We start from the raw sequence: 11,634 nt of genomic DNA, 5'->3' as shown, positions 1-11,634 counted from the left end.
GCTTGTATGGCATGTACGTATGGGTAACAAAGGATGTCTGCTTGGCTTTGTGTCCAGCAAATGTTAATTATTAATTTCTCTTAAATTTGTATTTTTTTTTCTTAAGAGATAAAATGTAGAAAGGTTGAAAGTCAATAATGCAGCAACCCGGTATGAGAGCACAGTTTAACTGCTTCTGCATTGCTGCAGCTCAGAAAAAAAAAAAAAAACTGCAATCCCCTTCAGTGTTTGCAGCAGTGCAGTGGAGCATCGGTGCTTTTTCTGCAGACTGCAGCAAACCCAACATCTGCATTACGGTCAGAATAGCATGAGCAGAAAACACGCTTTAAATGCATACAATTATTCTTGATCAAGGTTGGGCGTGTTTATAAAAAATAAAAATGTGTGTGTCCCTTTTACCTGATGCGCACCTGGTTCATCTCCACTCCACTCATTAACTCTGCTTTGTTTTCATTATTTCAGGTCTCTTGGTAGTTTAAGAGGTTTACTCAACATTAGTCTGTCATAATTACAAAATACAAGTGTCATAAAAAAGAATTAGATGAATTTCTGTTTGTGTACATTTTATTCCTCCTTTTTTACAATAATTCTATTTGACATTAGTTAATTAAGAAGCAGTGGCAGAAAAAAAAGAAAAAATAACTTAATTTGTTGCCATCCAGAAAAAAGAGCTTCTGATGCAAACTTTACTTGGTGACAGCTAAACATGCATTTGCAACTAAAATAAATTTAAAAAAGCAAAACAAAATAAATAAATTTAAGCTGTGCCATTTGAGCTAAATTTCTTTACTCAGTTAAAACTAAACAAACAATAAATAAATAAAAGAAAAAAAGATATATCTAAACTGGTGCAGTGTTTGATGAGCCACGGCATGCTGGGCGGATGTGTTCAGTCACAAGATGGCAGCAGAAGATCATGAAACTTCAGCTCAGAGTCTGATCCAGCTGTAAGCGTTGTCAGGTGTTCTCTGCAGTGTAAATTTCTCTTTCCTTTTTCCACCCTCGATGGCTGTGATCCCAGGGCTTCTCATTGCGAAGAATTTCTGCGGCAGTATACTTGCTGATTGCTTCGTTCTCACTCCTCACAACAACCAGCTAAGACACTGCCAGAGAAACACCCACAGCAGCCGCGTCCACCTGCTTCTTCTCAGCCGGATCCTGGCTGCTCTTTGGGGCAGGTTTTGACCCTGTGAGTCTGGTACCGTGTACATCTTTCTTCTGCTTCCAAGACTTTTTTCGGTGGGATGCTTCGGAAACTGCTGGACAACCTGCAGAAAAAGTCAAGAAGTGGGAGAAAATAAAAATCACTGACTGTCAATTGTTTCAAATAAAACAATTAGACTTCCACGCAAACAGAAAGATAAATCTGTAAAGATAAATACTTTAAAGAGTCAGCACTGCTGAGGAACTCGCAGCTTGTTTCCTCTCAAATTTTTGATCATCTTTAAATATTTTGCGCAGCGTCGCTTCAAGTTCACATAACTTGGACAAACACAAACACCTCCAAACTAAGAATAGATCCACCATGACTCAGGATTCTGCAACAAATGCTTGGTTCGATTTAACTCTCGTCTTCTTGTGTGTGTGTTTATCCATCTGTTCACTTGAGTACTATAACGCCCTGGTGTGTGTATCGTACCTGTTAGACAACAACTAAACCCCTCTCTGCTATCAGATGTGTACTCTCGCTGCAGTGCTATTTTAGGCAGACCATCCACCGTCATGTCGATGTTGACTCTGCCTTACAGGACAACGAGGATATCAGAGACCAGCATGCAGCTGCTGGCGTACGAAGGGACTTTTCAAGGAGGAAGTCTTTACGTTAGGACTCGGCAGCAAGGCTGTTTGTTATCCTCCGTGTCTGCTTTTGTTGTGTGGCTTGAAATTTGTGCTTTAAATCTGATGAGTAATCTGATGTAAGAAAAATCTAGATACTTGGGTAAAAGCAATGTGTCTGCCTCAAACGCAAAGAAATGCTGAATATGTTTGCTGAGGCTAGTTTTCTTTGTGTTTGCCAGCTTCTGTCAGACGCACACAGATACAACAGATGTCCACAGACGAATACAGAAGCTCCTCTCGACCTGCGTTCGGTTGCCAAAACAGCTGCATCTGTGTCCCTTTGTGTCTTTGTATCGAGCTAGATGCCGCCTTCACTGAGCACATGATGACAGGAATTCCTTCCTGTCCGGCCTTGATGTAATCCGGACTACAGGACCGAGGCTTGCCAATGAAAACACAACCCCTCTCGCAGAATAAACCGTTCCACACAGCCTTCTGCAGCAGGAGCAGCACACAGGTTCAACTCATTTATCTCTCACAGGATACGTCTCAGTCTGCACAAAACAAACAAACAAAAAAATGTAATATTACACACCTATGAGTGGTTTCTAAAAGACTAACTCCTTAAAATTCCTTTTTTTTTGTTGACAAACTCAGTTTATTGTGATGGAAAAGAAGAATTTAGAATAAAAAAATGTATTAATCTGGATTTATTAAAAATGTTGACAACAATTAATAGCTCATCAAAATACGCAGGTATATGAATTAAGATGGCTGATTGGTGTCGGAGGAGGCTGAAACAAATATGAATATAAGCTTGACAACTATATAGATAAAAAAACAACAGTTTTTGGTTTATTATTATTAAAAATGAACTTATTTAATTGATATGCATTTTGTTCAGTTCCAAAATAATGTTTACTCTTACAAAGTTTCAAATTATATGACAAGTGGAAACCCCCCTCAAAATGTTTAATGTTTTGTCTTGAATTACAACTGCTTATATAAATAAGTGGAAGATAAAAGTCATAAATTTGTATTAAAATTCTCTGTGATTTAATTAAACAACTGACTGCTTCACTCTTAAGATAAAAGACAATTCTTTTACGTTTTATTTTATTAAATGGAGTAATGTTCTGACATATTACCATACCTTTAAATGTAAATAACCCTTTTTGCTGTTGTGAAATATACCAATTAATTTAAATGTGCTCAATTAGGCTATTAAAAATGTAAAATTTTAAATTTGTTCCAAGTGCAATAAAATTTAGTGTGAGAAAAAAATAATTTTATAATGCCCTGAGTAACTTTGGTATCATTCATCTTTTTCATCAACTTCATCAAGGAGTTAAATCTATGCCGAGCACTAGTGCAAGAGAGGCAGCATAAAACCATATCATTAAGTCAGATTTGTTCAAACTTAATATTTTAGTTTAAATCTTTTACTATCAGGAATCTAAAGGAACAGAGTGCAAAGAGATGATTCATCTCCTCAATGAACAGAAACATTTGTCTCTTTTTCTCTGCTGTTCAGAGTTCTTAAATAAAATTAAATGCTGCAAAGAAAATAAAAGTTTTGGATTGTAACGTTTCCAATGTTCTGTGGAACAATAAGCATGTTGTGCTTCGTGTTTGGTTAAGTTTAAGTTTCAATCACAGTGTTGCTCTGCTGTTACAACTGCATCATGTGCACCGTCGGTGACACATTAAACAGGCAATGATCCATAGCAGCACAGTAAACACACACGCACCTTCAAAGTTTCAGCTCACCTATACCTGAGCACACCGCTGCCGTCTGGCTTCAAAATACACAAACTATGAAACACAAACACTCCGCTACTCATCTGCAACCCAAACTGTGTGTTTCTGTCGGCTTCTTCTCTTTGCTTTCCTCTGTCAGCTAACAACGCTCCAACAAGTCCCAGTCCTCCCACCCAATCATCTTATGACTAACAATGCAACATATTTACTGTACAGCTGTGCGTGTAAACAGGGTCCTGAATGATCTCTTTAGATGAAGGCATTTCATTTTGTTTAATCTCGATGAAACTTTGTTTTTGAGCTACATCAAATTATATAACATATGTCCAAATGTAGATTTTTTTTTCCATATTGCACACTACTTTGGTTACCAGAAAACACAGTCACTGCAGCAACTGTCAGCTGGCTTCACTGCACACAAGTGAAACACGCATGTCATAATGAACTGGGCATTAAATAATTATCATCTGAGTCACTGAGTTATTAGTGTGTTTCAGTTCTCACAACCCGATGAAATGAAACGCCTTGCTCTGTTGTATCTGCTTTGTGTAAACTTACTGTTTCGACACTGATGGCACTTCTGTTTTGAAGCAGGGGGCAGTTTGGACCCACTTTTGTGCCGTTAGTTTTAAACATTTTCTGTCAGCTTCATATTGGCTGTAAGTAAGGAGGGCCTCTTTCTGTCCTTAGTTTGAGGTTTGACTTCTCATCTGCAGAATGAACAGATGAGGAGAAAATCAGGAAAACGTTTGTCCCTCAGTGGATTAAACTGTGGAGGGACAGTAAAAAAAAGGGTCACTCGTCTCAGTCTCATTGCAATTTGTTTCACTGTCCTTTGCATTCAATAACCTTTTCTCTAGTTACCATGGTATCATGTTAGCATCAAGACTCGGCTCAGATGTTTTCACACCGCTGACAGATGTATGCGTCACATTAATAAGCTCTAACTTATATTTAAGACAACGGAAAACCCTAACACGACTTTTTGATTTCCTCCCACTATAAAACTCTAAAATGCAGAGGTGAACTTTTTACAGTACCAGCAAAAAGTGGAACTATAAGAGTTGTAACATAAAAAGTCAGATTAATTTATTTACTTATAGTTTTGATACTCACCAGCTAAGTTCCTTCATCCAGTCTCACCTCCAGCGCTGAAGTCTGCGGCCGTCTGAACATCACGGTGAACGACCACCAGCCTCTGGTCTGAGACTCTCCTCTCTCTGTGTGTTTCTCTCAGCCAGCGCGACAAGTCAAGGCATGTTCCAACGTCCCACCGACAGCTGAACCGGGCGCATGAGCCTRGACCAGAGAGGGAGGAGCAGAGGATCAGAGAAGGGGGAAGCCCACAAAGCACCCAGCATGACTCAGCCGGCCTCAGTGAGTTTGCAGAGCTTTCACTTTAAAGGCTTTACCACATGATGAAGTCGCTGTTTGAATCGAAGCAGGACCATGGCAACTGAACAAAAGATCGGACCGGCTTATTGGATTATATTTATGAAACAAGAAGTCCAGTTTTTATGAAGGAAGTGACAACTTTTTACTCTCTGAGGAAGAAAATATTTAAAATTCTTCTTTTTTTTTTTACTTCTGTCAGAATCTTATCATTAATTAGTAGTTCACACTCAGTATTTACTGTTCACTCACGCTTATTTGCAAATAGCTCTACTTAACCTTTCACACCGCAGAATAACAGCATAAAGAAGCTGTAAGTGGACACCAGCAGAGCATGCCGATGAAAGCTGCTGAATCATCAAATCATCTTACACAGCAACCCTCTGTAGGTCACATCAATTACAGATGAGGCCCATCAGTATGAATTATAGAACTAAAAATCACAAGAAAACGCATCGGCCACGAATTTCCCTGTGAAATATCGATGTTTTCTGGAAGCAGTGACATTTGAAGTTGAATGCGAATTTAAAAGTAATTAATGCAGGGAACAAGGAACCTCGTATCGGATCAAAGAGGTGTACTTGGGTACAAACGTGCACTGCGAGCCGTTTGGCTGCTGGCATAAAACGGCATTAAATGTGCAGGATCATCAGTATCTGTGAGTGCTAATTATTTCAAGTTGCTCTGATGTTTGCTGTTTTAAACTAGAGGAGGGGGTGATGCCAGTTCATCACTGCTGTTAGAGGAAGTTGATCACTAGGCAGATTCTGGCTCCAGCAGCAGGAGCCAGCTCAGCAAAACTCACCTGCTACAATATGGTCTGAGTTAGGCTGCCTGAGCCATCTCTAAAGTACTGTACTGTACATCACCGCCGCTGCTGTCCACCGCAGCCTGTCAACACACTGACGGCCTTATCAATAAAAGAACAAAGTCACTGTGATGTTACACTCTGAGATCTCAATACGCTTAAAGTTCTGCTTTGGCCCCGTCGTCTCCGTATGACTGCAGGCGGCTAGAGATCAGCTGTAAAACAGAAGAGGGGCTGCAGATAGTTGGACAGATAAATTATTGACAGTGGATATGTGGCACCGCACAGTCTTGATGAGTTATCAGCAGCAGTTTCAGCTGAGTTGGTTCTAAATGTCTGCATGCATGCATGAACTACCTGTTTATACACGAGTGAAATATGGACAGCTTCTCAGAGGAGGGTTTTTTGTGATTCAAAGGCTTAATATTCACATAAAAACTAATTTAATAGTATTTACCCAGGATGTAAACTGCACTGAGGCCTCAGATTTAGATCTATGTCAGTCAGAGTGGGAGAGAGGGGTGTGTGGGGGGCGAAGGAACCCCTAGCCCAGCAAGTTCAAAGCTTGCTGCATTGATTACATCATCAGAACTGGAGTGCTGGAATGGGACAATGCACCATTGGGGGGTGAGGAAGGAAGTGAGTGGGGGGGGGGGGTGCAATCGTCCGTTTCTTTCTCTTCTGTCTGTAAACTCTGTTCAGTCCACTGCAGAGTGAGACGGCCTGTTCTGCTTCAACACCACTGTGTCACGTGAACAAAGACTGTGAGGAGAGACTGATACAGTTTAAATGCATCTCTGCATTCCTGTGGGTTTGCATCTCTATCTGTGTGTGTGTGTGTGTGTGTGTTCATGTGCATGTGTGGTGCCAGAGGCTGGCACTGCAGGAACACAACTGCTGCAGGACACTGCAGGATTCTCACTGGCTCTTGCTTCCCCCCTCTCTCTCTCTGTTCACTCAAGCAAATTGCAAAAGGAGGATGGTGAGAGCATGTGCTGCATACTTTTTTTTTGCCAGTGGAGGGGGAGGGAGGGAAGAGTCACAGAGGTGCAAAGCATGCAGGTGAGAAGCTGTGCTGGCCAGCTGCATCTGTGAGTGAGAGTACAGTAGAGAAATTAGAGACAAAAAGAGGAGGAGGGGAAAAAAAGAGGAGGCGATGTGGGAGGTGGAGGAGGGCAGAAGTGAGGTGCAAGAAGGAAACGTCAGGTGAGTGCGGCAGTTTCTTTTTGCCGGCAGTGCAGCAGCTTCCTCCTGGCAGGTGTGCGGGAGAACTGCAGATGTTCATGGTTAATGTGAGGCTCTGAACGTTCCTCTAACACAACCTGCCATCCTTACTGCACCAACCCGTCTGCTACAGAGACAAATCCGTAGACGAAAGAGATGCTCTGGACTTGAGACTTACAGAGAAACATCATGAAACACAGTGTCTGCTTTTTTAAAAGTCTTAGCTCAGTTACCTGAGATGAACTCACAGCTGACCCGGGGCGTGCGGTCGGCCTGACTGAACTTGTTCTCCAGACCTTGTAGACTGGTTTAGTGCATTCTCTTAACATGTTAAAAGGCTTCTGAAGTTTAAACTATTTTTTACATTATTGTGAAAAGAGCTGGAGTTCAGCACAGACACTGCAATAAGTCGAAGGTAGCAATAAATAAATCTTGTACAATTTTCTGCTGCAGTCTCCCTGAGCATAGGTTGAGTTCTGCTTCAGTTCTATTTTTAAATGAGAACCCGTTTCTAAACACGTGAAAACAGCTCCGTTTACTTTATTGATTGTCAAGCTGAATGTGATAAAAAAAGAATTAGGGAAAAAATCTAACAGACCTGTACTCTGTCCGTGCATCCTGTAATAGGATGGTAGAGAAGTCCTCATAGCTACAGCACAAGTTTATGACTGCAGCACAGCTCCCCCTGTCCCATTCAGGACATTGTGGCCTTATTCTCATCACTCAGAGACACTGACGGTCCAGGACGCTGTTACAGTACGTCCTTTTCACAAAATTCATTCATTCACAATCAACTCCTTCTGTTAAATGTAAACTGACAGCTAACAGGGAAAAGTTGAGGAATGGGAGAGTCTGTACTCTAAAAACAGAGAAGTTTTTACCTCCTGGTAAGTTTTTTTTTAACTCCTGCCCTTGAGACAAATGGTGACTCCTCTCATCCAGCCGCTATCTGACACGCCGGCTGCTATTTCCATCCTGTACTATGTGTTAAACATGGATGAGAGAGCAGTGGAGCCTGACTGCTAGCTGACTTGCTCTGCCTGGTTGTTACTGATGCAGAGGACTCTGAAACTGAGGAGACAGAAGCAGCCTGGAGCTTCAGCACTGCAGGCATGCACACCGACACACTCGTATTTTAAAAGTATATCACCTTTAACGGAGAACAATGCACGTAATGAGACAACATGCGAAGGCAAGACTACAGAAGAACAAAACGTTTACCTACAGAGGAGTCTGGCATCGAGCAGGAGGACGAGAGGATGGAAACTTCTCTTCACTCACTGTGAGCCCCTCTCGGTCAGTGGTGATGTGCTTTCATGGCGCGGCAAAGTTGACTGCAGCATTGCCTCCTGAACAGAATGACATTGTTTGCACTCTCTCTCTCTCTCCCTCACTCCTCCTCCTTCTCCTCCTCCTCCGGTACACGCTTGTTTCCCCCTCCTCTTCTTTGCACTCTCACTGGCAGCATAAACTGCACAGCTCAGCAGTGTTCCCCCACTGCCGCAGCAGATCCTGCATGAGCTCTGCGTATCTGAGAGGGATGGGACTTTTAAAGGGGAACGCAACCTCCAGGGTCAGTGTGTGTGTGTGTGTGTGTGTGTGTGTGTGTGTGTGTGTGTGTGTGTGTGTGCGCGCGCGCGCGTGCACATCCTCAGTCCACCCTCTTCTCCTCCTCAGCAGCCCTCTTCTTTTCTCCTCCTCCCTACACTGAGAATCAGAGCAAAGCACCTCCTCTATGCAAACATAACTCACCATCCCTCTTTGTAATTTCTTACACCACAACGAAAGCAGCTTTAAAATACGGTGCTGATCAAACTTCAAGTGAAGCTGTTCCTGAGTGATTAGAAAATCAAATCAGCAGCTAAAATATCTTAAATTTCTTTAAAACATTTTTAGATGAATGCATGTTCTCGAGCATGAGTTGCAAAAATGTTAGGAAATTAGAAAGTGACATTTCCCAACGAAAATGGAGAAATCTATAATTTGTTTGATTACAAAATAAAAGGATTGAAAAAAGCTTAATCAATAAAGAATTAATATTTTGCTACAGTACATAAAATGAAATACATTTATTGCACACATCTGTCAGCAGATAAACGAGGAACAACCACGTCAAGCCTGTCTACAAACAACCATCTCGAAGTCTTACAGGCCTCTGAGGAACAGTACAAAATTCCCCTCAGTGAAACAAAATGTCCTTAATCTGCAATCTCAGTTGCCTACCTTTCATTACCCATGATGCACTGCTCTACTAGCGCTGTTCTGCAGTGCGCTAAAATATAGAGAAATCTTGACCAATCGAATTTGTCTTTTATGCGTTGCACAACTGTGCGAGTGAAATCATCCATCATGTAGTCAGCCATTGAGGTTCAACTTCTAGTCCTACAAGGTCCTTTTTTCAAAGACTTGCTCGTGGTGTTGAGAGGCCTGTTTTATTTATTTATTTATTTTTTCCAGGGATGACATCAGAGCATTGTGTAGACAATGGTGTCTTTATTAGAAAGCTTCGGTCTTTTAGGCGTCAATATTTTGGGCTATTTCCTGCAGCAGTGCAGTGTTCTCTGCTTCTCTCTGCAGGAGCTTTTCTTTCCCACAATTTTGTTGTGTCTTGGACTCAGTTGAGAGCTATGAGCCTCTGTTTTTTTAATGAATAAAAACCTCATGCATCTCGCATCAACCCTGACTTCATCAGGTCAAGGTCTATGCTCACCTTAGTCAAGCTCATTAGTGTTTGTATATTATATAAATGCTTTCACAACCCAATTTGCTCACAGCTTCGCCCTGACGAGATGCATCCCTGCTGGTGCAGATTGCTGAATCAGCAAAAATTCACATAATGCACTATTGAGAATCAGCTACACGAGGCTGTCCATATAAATCATCAGTGTTTATGATGCAAACACTGATATCCATCAGCTGAGAGCAAAGCACCTTTCCCTGCGTTCAGGATCTGCTGCTGCTGCTGCACCAGTTTGCCGAGTCTCGCAGCTTCTGCCCTCTCTGCACCGTGTGACACCAGGGAAAATGCCCCCGCCAGCATATCCCTCACAGAGCTCGCACCATTCTCAGTAATGACATCCCTCGTGATGAATAAGCCATGAGAAGGAGCCCTTTTACACGTCCTATTAGATTACCTAGTGTTTTACCTGGTTACTGTCACTTCGTCGCCTTTGGTTCTCTTCTTGACTCGATATTTCTGCTCGTTAGGTTTATAAATATGAGTTAGAGCTGTTCGGTGTACAAAAACCACTCCGTTAATGATCAGAATTCTAATTTTGTGAGAAGTGCAGCATTTTTAATTTTGATACAAACTTTTTAAATCAAATAGGTGACGTTATTTTGACACGTGCTGCTGCGGCTTGAACTGTAACTTAAAGTGCGTTGATCTGAAGGAGTAAAGATTATCTGTAAGGTCTGGACTGTCTTGGCACATGCAGTTAATAGAGTTAAGCGTTATCATGGGCTGCTGAGTTAGTGTGTGTCTTTTTTTTCCTCTCCCCTCTTCCTTTCTTTTTGTGATTCGCAGCTCATTCCTCAGCTGCATTGATCTGTTGGGAAAAGATAATAGTGAGATTGATTCACGGCCTCAGCAGCTTGCTTGGTTTACTCATCAGTTCAGTCTGGTTCTCAGTAGTCCTCAGTCAACATGAGAATTGTCTTGACTGCTGATCGACTTCTGGCTCTTTGAAATAAAAAAAAAAAAGGTTCCGGAATTGTTTTTTCTTCTTCTTTTGTCTGAGTATAACAAATTTTCAAATGTTAAAACATGATTTCTATGAATATTCTAAAGGAAATTAAAGTTAAAACATAGAACTAAAAAAAATGAAATCTTGCAACAAATGCCCGTAACGTTTAAAAAAAAATTATTGTGATCATTACCGTTTAACACTGACATCCAAATTTACTCACACCTTTTGCAAAATGAGACTAGCCCGTAATAAATTAGCTTCACGAAAACGTAGGGATGGACTGAACGACGAGATCCTGACTTTGCAGAGGAAGTTGTGTACTATAGTGTGTTTCACTGCACCAGTGCTTCTGTGCTGACCTGGTTTTGTAAAGCTGAACAGATTTCACTCAAGACCAAGGGGAGTTAAAAAGACAAAACTAATCAAACGTGGACGCACAGGAAGGATTGTAGAAACTCATTTCGAGCCAAGGCGTCTTTTTATTCCAGCAGCATGTAAATACAGTTTCTGTTCTATTAAACATATAGGATCTTGATGTGAAGACAGCGCTCGGTACATCATCGGCTTCCCCTTCAGAGAGAGATAACTGGTTTATGATGAACAGCGGCTGAGCGGCTGACAGCTGGCTTCTGTGTTGTAGTGAATGAGCAGCAGTTCTGTCTGCGTCAGCAGCAGCCGGCCCGTCTCTACAGCAGAGCCTACGCTCAGATCAGCTGAAACTGAGCGAGACTGCAGTGGGGCAGCCTGGAAGCCCAGACCACTGAGCTACAAGCATCACTATGAAATGTTTACATTTAAATGACAAAGAATCGACAAAATTTGTACTTTTTTTCCTGGACTTTCTTCAACATTTTGAGATAAGTTAAAAATGTATTCAAAGTCATTTTTAAACATTTTGTTTTGGTGGAGATTTTGTGCTGAGATAATTTTATTTATTATTATTGTTGTTGTTGTTGTTGTTGTTGTTGTTGTTGTTGTTGT

General features: G+C 41.4%; 1 protein-coding gene and 1 long non-coding RNA gene across 2 annotated transcripts in view; one reads left to right on the top strand and one right to left on the bottom strand.

Annotated features, from left to right (window-relative positions):
• Positions 1-11,634, top strand: part of spsb1 (splA/ryanodine receptor domain and SOCS box containing 1) — a gene marked incomplete in the record, with an annotated part of 27,928 nt that overhangs the window by 2,821 nt on the left and 13,473 nt on the right. Inside the window, 1 exon segment of the mRNA XM_014020348.1 lies at positions 4,778-4,917.
• LOC106525952 (uncharacterized) lies at positions 547-8,488 on the bottom strand. The gene is made up of 3 exons (XR_001311194.1): positions 8,190-8,488; positions 4,657-4,839; positions 547-1,268 (listed from the first exon to the last, which is right to left on the bottom strand). It is a non-coding gene; the product is annotated as an uncharacterized LOC106525952 (long non-coding RNA).

This window comes from Austrofundulus limnaeus, unplaced genomic scaffold, assembly GCF_001266775.1.
Source record: "Austrofundulus limnaeus strain Quisiro unplaced genomic scaffold, Austrofundulus_limnaeus-1.0 Scaffold3, whole genome shotgun sequence".
NCBI lineage: Eukaryota > Metazoa > Chordata > Actinopteri > Cyprinodontiformes > Rivulidae > Austrofundulus > Austrofundulus limnaeus.
The sequence above is the reverse complement of the archived record's forward strand: the minus strand, read 5'-3'. Positions and strand labels throughout refer to the sequence as shown.